The sequence below is a fragment of the Amblyomma maculatum genome, chromosome 5 (assembly GCF_055883805.1).
Source record: "Amblyomma maculatum isolate TAMU_Amacu chromosome 5, ASM5588380v1, whole genome shotgun sequence".
NCBI classification, from domain to species: Eukaryota; Metazoa; Arthropoda; class Arachnida; order Ixodida; family Ixodidae; genus Amblyomma; species Amblyomma maculatum.
In genome coordinates, this window is record NC_139348.1 from 92,802,847 (window position 1) to 92,819,604 (window position 16,758).

Below are 16,758 nucleotides of genomic sequence, written 5' to 3' on the forward strand. Positions count from 1 at the left end.
GATGTGTGACCCAAAGCGAGGCCTCGTCAGGATGTATGCCACCAGCTTCTTCCTTTTGCCTCTTCCCGTGGGCATGTTCTGTGTACACGATTCATATCCGAATAAACTTATTAATATAACTTATTAATATAGCTTAATATTATATATATAATATTATTAATATAACATATTTTTATCTTTTTTTTTAAAGGGAAACCGAGTAGCCTTGCCAATAGAAAATGCTCCGTCAGCCGCATGGCAGTGCTAGGAAATGATATTTAAATATAATAGAAAACAGCACACAAATGGAAACAATTCTCAATTTTACAAGAAATCGAGATGTGTCCATAAGCAGTAAAACATTACTAAAGCGTCCAAGAAAAAACATTAGGCACAGTTCATGCGATACATATTGTTACGGGGTAGTTCAGCTTGTAGCAGAGGGCGGACACCGAAGACAAGGCTTTCAAACAGACGTTCTCTGTAGGCACCAGCCGACGCTGTTGAACGTCGTCTTCTCTCAAAACTCACGAGTCTTCTTCTTCTTTCCTTATGCGTATGCACCGCCTAATGTGACACTACCCCGCCGGCTGAAAAGCACCGTCCCGGTGCGTACTAGCGTCCAAACCAGGGTCCATGTAGTACGGTCTTAGGCGTGCAACATGGACCTTCTCGGTGCGTGGTGTAGAGGCATGGCGGACGGGATGCAAGGGCGCAATTTCGTATGTCACTGGTGTCATTTGTCGTAAAATACGGTAGGGTCCTGTATACCGGGGCAAAAGTTTTTCCGAAAGGCCAACGCGGCGAGCTGGAGTCCAAAGCAACACGAGAGAGCCGCAAGAATACTCGGTGTTGCGATGACAGGAATCATAGCGACGTTTCTGGGAGTGCTGAGAGGCTGCGAGTCGGTTGCGAGCAACAACGCGGGCAGCATCAGCTCGGGCTATGGCGTCACGAGCATATGAGCTGGCAGTGGTGACAGACGGGAGCAGGCTGTCAAAAGGAAGCAGAGGTTCACGGCCGTATAGAAGATAGAAGGGGGAGTAGCAGGTAGTGTCGTGACGCGACGAATTGTAAGCGAATGTCACAAATGGTAGCGTTATGTCCCAGTCACGGTGGTCATCAGAAACGTACATAGACAACATGTCAGTCAGTGTCCGGTTAAGGCGTTCGGTAAGCCCGTTCGTCTGTGGATGGTAGGCAGTCGTGAAAGAATTCGCCTAATGTGACAATATTGTAGGGCATAACTTCGGTTTATTGAATCTTATCGGAGTAAAAGAAGTGCGACGAATGCTTTGTTATAGCAGCAGCTTTATTTAGGTAGCGTTGACTAAGAGCCAAATTAAAGCGAGTAAAAACCTACATATTGTCTTAAACACCTATTACAACGTAGGGTTCCTTCGGGTAACAGGCAAACATCATCCGTAATGAAAACTTAAGTTGCATTTTATTCAGCAACAAAATAAAACATGCGAGTAATTAATTGTAATGCAGGATATCCTCTCACTTCGACGCAGTTTAGGGCGCTCGACTTCTGTGCCTATGGATGCGGGATCGAATCCCTGTCGCGGTGGCCGCTTTGCCAGGTGTCTGTGACCTGTGTGGTGTCCTCTCACGTTAAATAACCCCAGGTGGTCCGAATTCCCGGAGCTGTCCACTCCAGCGTGTCTCACAGCCGGATTTGCTTTGGGACGTTAAACCCCATAAACTAAACCAATCACTTAGGAGAAAAACATCGCTTATTTATTTTGAATAAGAAATATAATCAGTCAATCAAACAATGTTTATTTTAAGGTGCGAAGGAACAACCATACTGTCGTGGAACTGCAGCGAAATAAGAATAAATAAAAAGGCAGACAAAAACTTTACACATACAGATAGGAAAAAGCAAAAGCACACACGAAATGGAATTTGGATGAAATGAGTGACGCTGAGAATGAAATCAGTGAGGAACATATTTTGAAGAACATATCGAAAAAAACATCCAGAAATAGAGGAAACAAAATACAGTAAGATGCAATGAAGAAATTCAGTCATTGAAAACGGTGTAAGCGATCAGTACGAATGCATAGTTTTAATGGTTAACATATCAATAATGACTTGTATAAACAATTTGGATAACATCAACGATAATAAAAGGAGAAAATGCACAAGTGAAGTAAGCATAAAATGCTTCAAAAAAAAGTAATATGGGGTTTAGAGACTGTTCAGAATAAGGCACTACAAAGGTTCATTAAAAAAGAAAGCGAGTTCCCAAAAGCATTAACGTGAGGAAAAGAGAAAAACTAAATAACTTTTTCATTGTGCTCAGAGGCATGTGAGAATGCAGAAGCGGAGACTTAAAATGGCCTTACATCCCTTATGTTCTTCCGCGGAACTCGCAGAATAATGCAATCCCTACGAGTTCGTGGCAACTCTTTCAGGGCACATAATGTGGCCATGAAGAAATTTGTACAAGAAAATGAAATCTACCCTAGCACAATGGCAGTTAAGAGAAGGGAGGTGCGGCGAGTTACACTTCTGGAGTTAAAGCTGGAAGTTGTGCTGGAGAAACGATGTTGAAATACGCTAAAAACATTTTGCTGTACACTGTCGGTTATGCAATTTTTCGATTTTCAAGCACTGTTCCAAACAACACACGTATACTCCAGAAGAGCCCAGCATACGGACAAGCACAGCTTTAAGAAAGAAAGTCAGGCACGGAACTCTTGAAATCCTGCAGATGAAACTGAGTGTGCGCATAGCCCTCAATCCAATGCGTTTCGAATGAGAGGAGACGATGAGGGTGCGGTCAAAAAGTACACAGAGTTTATTAACTTCATTAACCCTGGACAACATCCGAGAATTAATAGTATGTGTTTTACTAGTAAATGTGACAACTTTAGTTTCGTAAAAATCGACAGTAAGCTAACAAGCAGTTTGTACAAGCATTCTTGAAAATAGTGCATGATGTTCAATAATCTTGTCATCAGCGTATAGGAGGGAAGAGGACTTCCTGAAAACGGGCGAAAGATCCCTAATAAATATACAAAGTGAAGCGGGCCTAATGGTGAACATTGCGGAACGCCACCACTGGTTGCAGGGTAAACGAAGGAGGTCAGTCCATTTGTGCATACAAAGCAAGCGCGATTAACAAGATAGCCACTTCGGAGGGCTACGATCGATATTTCGATTCCAGATAGCAGGCGTTTTTCGAAAAGTTATTAGTGAGCGACAACAGCGAAAGCTTTCCAACCTGATCTTTCTGAAGGACTGCAGCAGAAGTACACGTCACGATCGTGACTAGGTTAATAGCAGAACAGGCCGAAAAGAAGTCATAATAATTGGTTGTTTTATTTATTTATTTACAGACATACTGCGGACCGTGATTAGGTCCAAGCAGGTAGGGCACTATACATAGCAAAGAAACAAGCAGATAAAATTATACAAAACGATAACAAGTTTATACGATGCGATATGACAACAAGTTTAAGAGGGAAGGAAAGTACGTTGTAAAAGGCTAATTAAAAATAATCTTACAAGTTGGACAGAGCAGAGAAATGGGACAACAATTAGAAACATCCGACTTTTTTCTGATTGGAAGACACGAAAAACTCATACCATTTTCCATACGCAAGGAAAGACAATTTTTCAAACAGTTAATAAAACGTTGTGGTTAAATTGAGTACGAGGATACTACTAAAGGCTTTAAATATGGCGACGGAAATGCAGTCACGTTCAGGGCAAAAGATGGTCTCTGACGCTTGAGGCTTGATTTTATGAGCATATATTGAAACAGAACAGAATTAGGTTCACCAGGAGGAAGACATACGAGTTCGCAATGTGGGGGTTTGTATCCAGAGGAACGGTGTTGAGCAAAACAGCTGGTAAATTTCAGACCCATGATAGTCAACGTAGTTAATACGCAAATCAGACTCACTGGAGCGCTCGCGAACGTGTCGCCAGAACTCACTTGGACGATTCATGGCATTCGTTTTCAACGACTCAAGAAAGGTCCCGCTTATTCAGGCATTTCCAAATAAAGCGCAAGCGGCGAAATAAATTAGTTTAACTTTATGCTGAGCCCACTTCTTAAATTTTAGCTCAGTTCTCAGTTCCTCGGAGAAGCAGAAAAGAAACTTGCTACAAGTAGCAATATTCAGCGGTATAGAGTGATGCATTCCATTAAAATGTATTTCAATAAAGCTGCCGATTTTTTCATCAGAATCACTAATTTTTCCTAAAAGGGACGAGTCAGCAGAAGAGAAGAAGCCGAAGAGGCCAGCATAGTCCCCACGTTCATGTGCGAAATGGTGTGAATTCCCAGCAGGTCCGAATTAGTAAAAGGTGGTGCCGAGACTGAAGTTGTAATTAAAATTAGAGGATGCAATTTATCACAGCGAGTCAGTGATATGTCATATCTTGGGACTCCAACACTTTCAGAATTAGATAAACAAATATCAAGAATAACGCACCAGGTTTTGGTCTAGTAACACATTGCACTTGATTGCTATATAACGATTGCTGTAAGAACAAGTAGAGGATGGTACAGTTAATAACTTGAGTAATAAGATGCTCGAAAATGATTATTTTGTGCTTGGTATGATAATTGCTAACATGTTTGGTAGAACGAAGTATATCATCATAGGCAGGAGGAGGCAGATTAGGAGAAATGTAGAAAGCTCTCAACAAACGTTTGTCATGTCGATTTAAAGTACGGTCAGGCCAGAAAGATTCATCGACAATTACCAGGTCAGAACGTCGAACACGCTGAACAGAACTGTCAATAGCAATGAGCACTCACCCTCCCTATTCTTTAGTTCCTATTTCAAGGCGATTGCTTCTAAAAACAGAAAAATGATTGGGAAGAAATCAATGGTAGGAACAACACTTGGCGACCAGGTTTCAGTAACTTTAAAACAAGGAAAACAAGAGACAAACACTTGAGAAAATGTCAGTTGTCTTAATCCAAAGACCTATAAGGCGTTTTGATAGATGTCCAAATTAGGGGTCACTGCATTTTAGCGCCGGCTCGGAGGGGTGCAACACACCATCATTCAGCTTTCAATGAAAGTCCTTGAAAATGCAGCCCATCGGCAACATCGAGTGCTCCACAATGTTACTGTATAATTCCTCATCAACTGAAAGCTGGTAAGACACGTGACAGCTTCATACCTTGTTTATTACCCATCGGCAGGAAGATGCGTAACATTCAGTGACGAGTTGGTTAGACAGATCTATCGAGTTCGTTTGAGGACACAGCTTGGAGACAAAAAGAGTCTTCAGGTGCTTATTTTGTACTGTGGCATTGAGGGTGAATGAACTCGATGCGCCAGTGCTAGCTTGGTTTCATACTTCGTCGCAATAGAATGGTTGCCCAGATGTGAAGGAACAGGCCCAGTGTATAAGCAGGCAGCCTAATTCCTGGAAGCCATTCCTCGGTAACAGACAACATAGTACATAGATTGCTCCACACGAGTCGGGTTTCCCCATGCTCAACGAGTGGAGTCTACTTCTATGAAGAAAGGTACCGCGCAAGCTTTTGGCGCAGGCCGCGAACGTTGGCACGCAGCACGACACAGACATCGATTTGGTTAGCGAGGATCCGCGAGTTGTCCCCACGTAGGCGCTTATTCTCTTCCCTGAGCTGGGCTACTTCGTCGCTCAGAAAAGATTCGGTCGAGCGCGTCGAAACGGAGCGTCCGCAGCGAGGCAAGCTCACCGCCTTGTTCACAGGTCGGGGTTTAAGAGGGAGACTCGGCTGGCTGGTTGGACAGCAGTGGGGTGACGGGAGAAATAAAATCAGGTTCCCAGCACTGCCAGAAGATGATAAGCACAACTTACACACGAATGGCCATGAGCCGGATTCCATACGTTGCTGGAAGTCGTCAGCTCAAGTGACACACTTCTCGTCTTCGCGCGCATAGGTCCTCCACGGTCGGCACAACGACAATGTTGTTGCTGACTAAAGAAAGGGCGCCGATTTGAGAAAATAGTAATAACGCTTATAAGTGATTTCTTTATTTGTGTCATATAAATAATACACGACACGAGTCTTTCCAAAGAGGATTGCCTTCTATTTTGCTGCCATAATTTCGGAACAGTTCTCGTCTTTATTATTGTCCCTAAAGTAGCGGCGCAACAACACCACCGCAACCAGAGCCTCTGACGGTGCTTGTACGTAAGATACTCTTCCTGGTGGGGACGACGCGCGCGCAGCGTCTACCATGAAAGCAAATCTTGAAAATATTGAGTGGTCTTTGCTTGGTTTTGCACCACCGTTTACTAGGACGCAACTTTCAAACAAGGTACAAGAAGCCTTCACACTTGGTAGAAGCTATACAGGGATCAATACACAAAATTTCTCCTCCAAACAGGGCGCATACTTGCCGATTTGACACAAAGCTGCCATCAGCGCCAAGTCTGCTGCTATTTCTTAACTGCAGTGTACAGGTTAATCTACATCTCGCACTTCGAACATCCTTCAGTGGCCTGTTGATAACTGGCTTCGGTCGCTCGGTCTGCATGACAAAAACACCTCGCTCAAGAGGCAGTTTTGCTGGGGTTCAGTGTGGCTGAAAAAAAGCCTATTTTGAGGTTCTCAAGTGCCGTACCTGTGCAATGAAATCTTTAGTTGTCTACTGGCAGATATAGTTTCTAGTTTCTCTTTTTGAGTTGATCACTAGGCACGGAAGCAATCTGGAAAATTTTCAAGCGTTCTCTGCGTGTTCCTTTTGAACTCGTAATTAATTTTGAACTTGACCTCATCTTTTAAGCAGCGGAGAGAAGTCGTAGTTTTTCTGAACCGTTCACATTACCTTCGCAAAAGCATACTAAGGTACAAATTGGTTATGTTTGCCTAATGACAAGGATTACATATCAAAGCTAATGCTTTCTGCGGCAACAAAAGCAAAGGCAGGACCGTTTCATCGGCATAAAATAAATGTTTTTCACGTCACACTTTCAGCAGAGGCGAAATGCGTTTTCTTCACCCACGTCATAACAGTCTCTTTGCCAATGGAGTTAGCTTCGCCGCCAAGCACTTTCCCAACGAACGACCTGCGACATTCCTTAAATCCGTGAATCTAATTAGCTCTGGGCGCAAAACGATCGAAGCATGTGAAACATGCAAAATTTATAGGTTTTGTTTGATGCCTTGACCCAGTACCTGGTTGATCCGTGGATGATTTGTGTAAATACGTTTTAAAGAGCGCATTCTAAACCTCCTGAATGGCAGGGAATATGTCAACGTCTTCTTTGATCCTTTCACTAAGCAGCCGACGTCATCGTCGATTCTGCCTTAATTACCGAGAATTGTAGATAGCGTGCTGAGACTGACTTCGAAGTGTTTCGTTACTTGGGACTTCTTCGCAATCCGTGTAACTGCTGATATTATGGCTTCAATAATGTCAACAGAAATTACTTTGTGTTTCCCTTGTCACTCATATTATCTTTCGCAATCACCGGCAAGTCGACAAAGTAAAGCAGCTCCCTAATAACTATAAGCAACCGAGTGGCCAAGCCACGCCGCAAAACAAATTCGCAGTGTTGCTCACACCATGTAAGATGCACAGAGCTCTCAACCTGGCCATGTAGAGCGAGGGGAGTGAAGAAAAGAGATCTGTGGTACAGGCCTTTGGAAACCTGTCCGGGAGCAGCGTACTTATTCGTTGCGCCTCGGGACATCGTTCACTGAGACACATGCTCGAGTTTTGGCAAATATAATTGCTCTGCTCACCGAAGGGGTCCCTGAATAATCAACAGTAGAATCGCTTGTTGTGGAGCTCACTCAGGAAGTGACGAGTTTGCGTTATTGGTTCTATTGTTCGGCCCAGAATTTGCTCCTGTAATATCGAGATAAGAAGTGTATATGAGCTTTTATAAAAGCTTGCAATAGGCATCATTTTTCCTTAGTGATACCCCTTGTTTCGTTACAGACCGTTATAAAGAGGTTCGACTGCTTGTAAATCTGCTGAGAAGTTTTTCTCGATGTCTTCATTTTTAAGAGAAAAAGGGCAATAGGCGAATATTATATTCGGGAATGCGGTATTTGAGCCAACCTGCTGAAGTATTTCTACATAAAAGAAAGCACACAGAATACGCAGTGCGCAACGACGGAGAAGCTTAACTTTGGCCTAACCGCAGTTTAAGCGCCTTTATAGCAGCCTCTGTCATAATGGTCATCGGGTGCTACAGAACACCCACTAACATCTTTCCAACCGTACCTTATTTGTTCGTTTCCTCCCTCGCGCTATTTCTACTTCCTGGCAACACCCCCTTGGCCTTCTTCTGCAGTTGTCTTTCACTTTCCGCAGTTTGCTCTCTTACGATGTCGCCGTAGAATTCTTCCTCTTCTCCTGGTTCTTTCTCTCAGCTGCGCAATTGTTATCGGCGCTCAATCCTCGCACATGCACTTAGGAGCCCAGGTAGCTGAAAACGTAATAATAATGTTATATGTTTATTATCTGTGTCGAAATAATGTTTTCTTTTGTGCACCAATGTAAATCTAACGTTAGAATGTAGCATATAACGTTATATGTTGTTTTCAAACGTTTACACGACGTTTAATGTTCAAATCCGACGGCAGCTCGCGAACGCTTTGCCGGATCGCCAACAGAGTACATCGCTCCGACATGTATCCCTTCCTTTATATTTTTCATTGGAATGCGTTCGCTCCCGCAGGAGAATGCTCCCTGGTGGACGTAAGCAAATCAGCGCGCACGCCTATTTCTTGTGGCTCCGCCTTCTGCAACGGCCGCCGTCGCCTTCGCTCTGTTGCGAGCACATCTTTGCGGCTGTTAGTAAAACAAGCGTAACAATTTCATGAATTTTTGCGTTTCTGATAAAGCACGATGAAATTTTGGATCGATTCGTACACATGTTTTTGAAGCGGCAAAGTTGCCCTTTGAAAAAACTGCCGAGGCCGAGTGCAGTGAGATGGCATCTCAAGCGAAGGGAATGAAAGTTTTCCCCACCTGAAGTAATTCAGGAGTTCGCACCTTATAATAAACATAACATAAAGAACGCTTACAATTGCTGTTCTCGCATTGGTTGTGATGCGGAATCATTTCTGAGCTCCGATGTGCGAAAAAATTTTACTACGAATGTCTACGTTGTCATGGCTGACTGCGGGGTTTCTTCGTCCTGCCACTGCCCAAGTGTGCAGGACCAAAGTTGAGAACCATGCATACAGCTCACCTGACCCGCTTTGTGAGGTTAACGTGAACGAAAAGCTTACGACAGACAAGTTATTCACACTTATCCTGTAGAACCTTCTTTTGTGACCGGTATCCACTGCTCGTCTATAGAGCGTCGCAGCGACGGCTGCCCACTGCGATAGGCCAGATGCCGGTGCTCGCCGCGTCCGCTCATTTCTCGATTTCAATGCAGCCCACCACCACACAAGATTTTTAGCCGCGAGAATTTTGCAGTGAAATTTCACACCTTGGAGATCGGTAAATACGCGGAGCTTTCATGCCATCCGCGGCTGCATGGATCACTGTGCAGACACAAGGAAGGGTTGGTTGTAACAGGAAATATAAGCGGAAACATGAGACGTGGTATACAGGCCTCCGGGAAATCCCCAGGTTTCGGCGCAGCAAATTTAGCTGCTCCAAGGAGCGATCCGGGATCCGCACCTGATCACAATCTCCCATTGGAACAGGCAGCTCTGGCTCCCATCTACCAATGGAATACGACTACCATAAACAGAGCAGAAAAATTTGATCTAGATCTACTATTGGAATTCAACTTAAGACGTAACTAAATATTAGTGCTAGCAATAAAACAGTTAAATAACATATTTAAACTTAGCAGATATATCATGTTTGAAATATTTATCTAACGCGCCATATAAAATTTGAAATCAGCATTAAAAACAAGCACAGCTGTAAGAGGGAATAGAGTAACATTATAAGTATGTGCGTGTAAGGTTTTAGAAACGTTTAGGGAATATTGATATTGAGAACATTGTATGAATGTGTGGATGCAGACAAACAAATATTACTATTATAACGTTTCGGGGCTACTAGGTAGGTAAGTACCGTTTAAGAAGTCTTGAAGCGTAGGCTGAGTGCAGCTTAGTGTTTCACTCTCTAAGAAAGTCACGCGCCCCTTTTTGATTGCATGCTGACACGTGGCAACGGCGTTGTTCAAAATTAGTCTGCCTTGCCTTCACGCGTTTAGTCGTTATCATGGCTAGCAGAAGCACTTCTGAAACCCTGGCGCTTACTCAAGCACTCTCGCTCGCTTTATCGGGCTATCCTGGCATTGAAGGCAACACGTGTTAGAACTGCTCCCTGAACAGGCTCCACTTTCAGTCGTTCCTTCCGTGGACCTAGTTACCTCGAGCATACGTATTTTGCCTTAAACTTCATAGTCGGATTAGTCGGATACAATCAGAGTCTGCAGTAACTGCCATATAAAATTCCTCCGTGAGAAAAAGTAATCCGCTGTTAAGATTTTATCGTTACCTAAATAAAAACTAACCATAAGACAAAATTAAAAGCTCAATAACTTGAATGCCCTTGGCTCATTCCACTTAGTAAAATATTCAAAATCTGATTCTGTTTACCGTTTAGAGCACGATTACACACCCCGCAAACCACTAGCCACTGATTTTTTTTTTTTTAAGTTATAACTTGCGGTAGTGACAGTGAAGCCCAACGACATCACTGGATGTGAGAAAATATTTAGCAACATTCATTTACCTTATAGGCACACGCAAACCTACCTTGCTTTAAATATATGAGAGCAAATTTTGTTTTTATGGTTTATGCAATGCTCACAAAATACACAGGAAATAATGGAATCCATAGCCAGAATGTTGATGTTCAGTCCAATAGTGACTATAGTATAAGGGAGAGCATTTCAAAATCATGCAGTGCTTCATCTTGTTTAAGCACGGATGTGTACGTGCGGAAGCATTAATTAGAGACTCGTTTAACAAATTTTGCTTCGTTTAGATGTGCTTCGCCATGGTGGTATTAAAAGTGTATTTACCTGGCCAGCGTCACGATTTTATAAACCATCTTTGGTTGCCGTCATTTCATTAAACTTATACCTACTTACTACTTACCTTACCTGGAACCTTCTATTAACATTAACGAGGACTACCCTATTGAATACTCCTTTATCAGATTCACACGAGATTTGGTATACCAGTTAACTGCACAGGCTAAACCATCACAAAATCGGGTGGAGCTGTGATTCCGGAATTTTCTGTATTGTCGGTGGCTTCGTTTTCGATACAAGCAAAAACGGTTCAGGAGCGGAAAGAAACGTAAACGGCCATAAAATAACAAGATATTTTAGAAAATAACAAATAGAAAACTGAAAACAACCTATCCGGAAACCAGTCGGGACTTTAACCATTACTTCCCGACCGCCTTTTTTTTTTTCTTTAGTGTCTTTACGTCATTAACACTACAGTGGGACCGGATTTTCAAAAGAGAGCCGACCTAAATGCAATACATCTAAATTTAACAAGTTCAAATTGATCACTTTTTCAGATGCATTCATACACGAAAGTACACTTGACAGCTCTCAAAACATCTCTAAGAGATGTTTTGAGAGCTGTCAAATGTACTTTTGTATATTAATGCATTTGAAAAAGTGACCCCAAAAATACTGTCAGCTAGGCCTGATGCGAAACTACTGCACGGAAGCCTTTTTTCTAAGATGATATTTATTACACTAAAATGTATGTGGTTACAAGAACTATATCAGAGATTGCATAAAACGTCCGAAATGACCTCTCGAAAATACAGGGTAGCAGCATTCGACCGCTTCTGGTTACGAAGATCATATGTCTTCTTATCCAGTGTAAATTTGCTGTCTCCTTTCTTTGCATCTTTTTCTCGGGCGTAGAAATTGTTCTCGTAGTTCACCGCTTACCCCTGAAACACGGTGAATCTTTTTCTTGGCTATCCTGAGCGGTCAAGAATGTTCCATGCCTTTAAAATGCGACCACTTTTTTCGTTGTTGTTGTTGTTGTTTTTTTTTTTTTTTTGGGGGGGGGGAGGCAGAAATATCTTAGAATATTAGAATTTACTAGTGCTGGGTGTTTTGTCAGCATTTAAACTTATGTAGGTTTTGCGAAATAGAGATATATACGGAGCAATAACACTTGTCACGGTTCATTTTTTAGCTTCGCGTGCTGCCAGCTTAGCAGCGATGCCAATGAATCACTTGAGACTAACTCTAAAGCAGATGTAAACACTCAAGGATGCTCCCCCCGATATGCGGCTATCTATTTCGATGGTAAGCAATGTGTTTGAGTTAAGCTCGAGCATATTGTTGTCGTCGCCAGCAACACGCTGCTTTTTACTTTGCAATTCCGCCTTGAGGGTTCTTCAGTCACAGATATAAAAAAAAAAACGCCGCAAGATCGCACGAACTATAGCGATGGTTGCTTCCGATGAACTAACACATGCGATCGCAGTGAACAACGCGAAGATGCAACGCGATGCGTCTATCTACTTGTTAGGTTGCACGTCAACGGCGTGATACATTCTGGATACAGTTCAACCTCGATTTAACTAAAGTGAGTGGAGCCACGAATTATTTCGTTAAATCGGGAACTTCGTTAAATTGAGTGAGGCGTTTTTGGGAAGTTTGATTTGACAAATTCAATTATGCGGTTTAGCGGCAACCAGAAAGCTCCATGTATGTGAAGTATAAATGCTCCGAAAATGAAATGGCGGCCCGCAGAAACAATTTACACCGCTAGATATTATCAAAAAGATTATCACCTCAACAGGAAGATTCCCAGTAGAATAAAAATTACCTCGAAGCAAATATGTCGGTGATATTTGCTTGCGTGCGCTTTGTAAGCAATGGCCGCACTAAGTTTACTCAAGTTTGCAGCGTGTCCAGCATGTCTTTCGTACCCTTGTGCGTTCCGCCGAACTGCTGCAGAAGAAAAGGGCATTCATCGCATTAGCTGCCAATAACGATTTCAGTTAAAAATTACAAATCTTGTTTTGCACGGCACAGTTTGTTGAAAGCCGGAGGAAGGATTATACGATGGTACCGTTGGCTCGCTATCAATTAACGTTTGGGCTTTCCATAAGTAACAGGCCAGAAATTAACGTTTTCAACTTCATTCTTTGTTTCTTTGTAGTTGAAAAACCACGCAAACATTTGCCTTTTTTTTCTATCTTCTCGAAATTATGCGAAACACATTGTATGTAACGGATAACAGCCAACTTGCTCTGCAGTTTTCCGTAATGTCTCGTTGTTGATGGAGTTTCTTCCTCAATAGGTTTTCAACGACTGAAATCATGCCATCATTAGGGTACTTTTTCACCTTCAGTTTCGCAAACCCAGGTTAGGTAAATTTACACTTTCACCTTCGTTTTAGCAAAACGAGGTTCGTTAAATTGGGACAGATCTCGAAATTGGTTTCGTTATGTCGAGATAGCCAAAGCATTTCACGCTATGGGCGTCTGAGAGGGAACCAGGATATCTTCGTTAAGTCGATAGTTCCGTTAAATTGGGTTTCGTTTAATGTTGTTTTGAATGTATTTGCAAAAGAACGCGCACCCCACATATATAGAAAAGTAAGGTATGTTATGTATGTTTTCATGCTTATTGAGCGCACCGGCGTGCCCGGGGCACGGATGGTCATTGCGGTTATGCTTCATCGATGGGCACCGGCTGAAGTTGAAAAAAGAAAATCCGCTGCCCGGTATCTGCTCCATAAAGGAAGGCTTCGTCAAGTTCCAGTTAAAAAAGGCATGCTCTGTCTCGTATAGCTCCATACCGTAACTGCCCGTAAGGTTTAAGATTCACGCCGGACTAGCATGTCCGGTTAAAGATGCGCACCAGATATGTTCTGCCCAGATCGGACTTTCGCAAACGTTCATATCGAAGTTTCCTGCCCTGCATTTGTTCCATGTTGGGCTGGTGCGTACGGACTCGAGATCATGAGGGATAGGATCTGTCTGTTTCGGTCAGCAAACCGGCCATGGCTTATCCGGTACAAGCTGCATATTCGGATGGGCTGTCCAGTGTTTGTGGTATACCGGTTCGATGTAAACTTCTTTACACTTTATACACGATGGGTCACACCAGTATCATAATTATGCCGGAAAATACAGGTCCGGGAAAAAGCGGTATGGCACGTTACGGGATTTTTCACTAGCGTAATTAGGATAAATTGAAACATTGCGCAAGGAATGATGCCGGGGACGTCCTAGACGCAGCGTGAAATAATGTCAATTAGGCACGTGAAGATACCTAACGCAATGGAGTACGGCCAAACGCAGTGTGCGAGCGAGGCTGATTCATTTTCCTTAGATTAGCTAGAAACAAATTCTTTTCGACAAGTTTGTGTGATGCCTCAATGGCAGTTTGGCATAGCAACTTCACTCGACATCCGTTATCGAGCCACCAAAGTTGATATCGGGACGATGGCATCGACAACAATACGTTTATCTAAGGTCTTCCCTTACTGCTTTTAGCGAGCCATTTGCTCCTATGGCATCAGTAGCAGACCACCATGTAATCTCAGGTTAGCACTGTTTTGCTTTAACATTGCAACCCAATGACCTATTTACCACCCATTATATGCAGTGAAATAAGAACATTTAACAATTTGTCAAACTCTGTGGCAGGCCGTCAATACTAAACCGCTAAGTAAAACCATTGAACGGAGTGTATGGATCCTTTATATGTGGTGAAGTGACAATAAGAAATCAAGAGAAAACGCAAGAGGCAGAGATAAAACGACCTACTGGAACACTAGAATAACGAGCCGCGAGGATGTAGCTTGGCTGCTTGGAAAATTTGCGACCGTGGCTTTAGTTGCAAAAACATACGATACACGAAGCAGTAATAGTTGGAAGATCTCCTAAACCCGTATCAGCTATGACCCCTGTGTGCTGAAATACTGACTGCCACAAGCACGTACGTCTAGCGTTAAGTCGTCCACCTAATCTGTACCACAGTCTACGTAAAATTCGGTGTAATCACAGAAAAGGAAAGATTCCACAGCGCTAACATAGACGAACACACAAATAGACACGAACAGGAAAGGCGCCAAAACTGGTCACGCTTCTTCTTTGAAACATAAACAAAATGAAACATATTTCCACACGACCAAAAAAAACTTTTTTGAAGTGAACACCCACAAATGCTTCCGCACCGCCGGTAAGGTACGAATGTCACATTAGGTCTTCCCTATCTAATCAAATTAAGAAGACGACTTTTGCCACTAAATAGTGATACAGATGTGTCACTGATACATTCTGATCCTAGTCTTTTGATATAATGCGCTTCGAGCAACTCAGGGACGAGAGTATCTCTTGGTTCACACTGCTACCTGCCCACTGCCAATCGTGCGATTTCAAGCTAAGGTGTGAACCAAAGCTCTCTCCCGTGAGTCCATGCCGTGAACTTTCGCGCACGAGTTCCCCGAAGCATCTGATAAAGGCTGGGATAAAACTGCAGTGGCGAAAGTCGTCTTATTTTTATTAGATAGAGAACGTGGTATTCAAGCCTTGCCGGGGGTGTGCAGCCATTTGTGCGTGTTAACATCGCAATTCTTTTTTTTTGCGCATGTGCGACAACGTTTTATTTTTCACCGTTTCGAAGAAGAAGCGTGACCAGTTGGAGTGAGTGCCCGTCCTGTTCGTGTCTATTTGTGAGTTCTTGTTTGTTAGCGCTGTAGAATATTTCCTTTTTCTATAAAATTCTCCAACAAGCCCAAAAATTGATTTTACTTGACATCTGTGTATTCTATACATAGTCTGTTGAAAGATGGGCCACGAGTACGCACCCAAATATTGAGGTCTATGACGGTGTCCAGAAAGACTGCCTTTAATGCGCTCGCTTGAACTCAAGATGGCGACTTGACCACTTCCTCGCTCACGAGCTCACGAGCTCACACTTCCTTGTCATCTTCCTCCCGCTGGCTCCGTATCTTCTTTCTACTTGCTGGCTTGATAAGAAGAGCGGTGCTAAAGTCTTATTACAGTCTTCGTAAAGCGGCGAGAAGCAAATTAGGCATAGGCAAAATGAGATGTGTGCTCTCAGGTACAAGGCTGGCGATGTCATTATTAGTATAGACATGATAGTGAAAGCAACCGAGGAGTACTATGCTTACCTATCCAGTAGCCAGATTAGTCAGGACAATGATGAGATTGGCAGCAACAAAGCGCAATGAGACGTTATGCCAGAAACGAAGTACAAGTTTAAAGAAATCTTTCGGAGTCATGAAAAGAGGAAAAGCAGCTTGGGAGGATCGGGTAACTACCGATTTGTTGAAGGACGGTAGGATATCACTGCTGCTACTGTTACAGGTGCTGTAACCTCGTCAGGCCAATTGGCATTTTGTACCGGCTCCCCACTTTCGGTAGAAAGAAAATAAACTTCAACTCTAGAAAGAAAAACTGGTCACCGTGGTCACGTAATGCCTGGTGACTTCGATGGTAGCGGTATAATAGAAGACCGCTAAGATAATATTTCATATAAAAAGGACCCAGAGGAAATAAAAATTACCACCAATCTGATTATTATCCGATAAGTAAAAGGTATTTACTAACTTAAACACTAGTAGAATCATGGCAAGCTTAGATTTCAATCAACCTAACAATCAAGCAGGTAATCGGAAATGGTACTCTACTATCCCGATCTTATCCCTACTAACAACTACGTTGTAGAAACATACTCAAAATATTTGGTCCTTATATATAGCATTCATTGATTACGAAAAAAATAATTTTACTCAATCGAAACCCCGCCATTCAAGCAGGCATTGAGAAATCAGGGTGTAGATAGGCGCTCGTGAAAGTACTG